The sequence below is a fragment of the Trichinella spiralis genome, assembly GCF_000181795.1.
Source record: "Trichinella spiralis strain ISS 195 chromosome Unknown Scfld8, whole genome shotgun sequence".
Classification (NCBI taxonomy): Eukaryota; Metazoa; Nematoda; class Enoplea; order Trichinellida; family Trichinellidae; genus Trichinella; species Trichinella spiralis.
In genome coordinates, this window is record NW_003526947.1 from 976029 (window position 1) to 977189 (window position 1161).

Consider the following 1161-nt stretch of genomic DNA (forward strand, 5'->3'; position numbering starts at 1 on the left):
ACAAGAGAAGACAAAGTTCCTGGGACCCCAATTCTGTAGGTCTGGGATTGGGATACTTCGAAAGGGCGAAGTTATCCCATAGTTGTAATTAAGTTAACGACCAACCTACATGGCTGAGTTTTGAATTAATGCAGTACTTGGTCTTTCACGCAGCAAAATTTACGTATGCAACTGCTTTCATGTGTCGAAATAATTTTTGATTTCTATTTAATTTGAAATTTTTGTTTTTCTTTTCTTACATAATTTGATTTTGAACACTTTCTAAAGCAAATTCTTTTTATTTTATTTTTATTTTTCAAAATGTTAAACTTCAAACATTCATTCAAACTTTATTTTCCCCTACTTTATTTTATTCATTTTATTGATATTTTAATTCCTTTTGATTCTTTTTTATTTTTACTTTTTTTTCTTATAGTGTACATTTGCATGTTTTTTCAATTTATTTCTCCAAATATTTTTTACTCTGATTCTTTTATTTTGAGTTTGACATTGTAAAATCTCTGACACATGAAAGCATTGCACACATATAAGTAAACACGTAATAAACCATGGAAAAATAATACAAATGGAGAAGAAAAAAGACAAGTGGAGAAAGCCAAGATCGGTGAAAGGTTGTGGATAGGTTGGATCGAATCGTTTGTTGGTCAATTGCGTTCGTTGGTCAATTGCGCTCGTTGGTCAAGTGAGGTAAGTATTGGCACGTTGGAGAAGATACGATGTGGCAAAGTCGAGTGTGGAAAGCTTCTTCATTACAAAGACACAATACACAGACGTAACAAAAGACCAATACTGCGTTATTTCTTAACGATGATGCTCATGTAGGATTAGTTAAAAAGGGAAAAATCATGTTTGCCATTACTAGTTGCCAGCCAGCAATATTAATTAGTTTATAGGAACAAAAACAAAACAGTTAAAATGGGGGAAAATGAAATAATACACGTAACACATGTAAATTAATAATCTATTTAAAAGTAAGAAAAAAAAATTTTTTCTTTTAATATAAACGAAGAACAATGCAACAACAACAACAATTCTTTATTAATGAAAAAGTTTATTTTTCAAAAAAAAGATAAATGTGCAATGTAATACAAACAAACAGATAAAGTCTGGCATAAATGAGTTCTGCGAAATGGCAACATGTCGGAAAATGGGACATGGAAA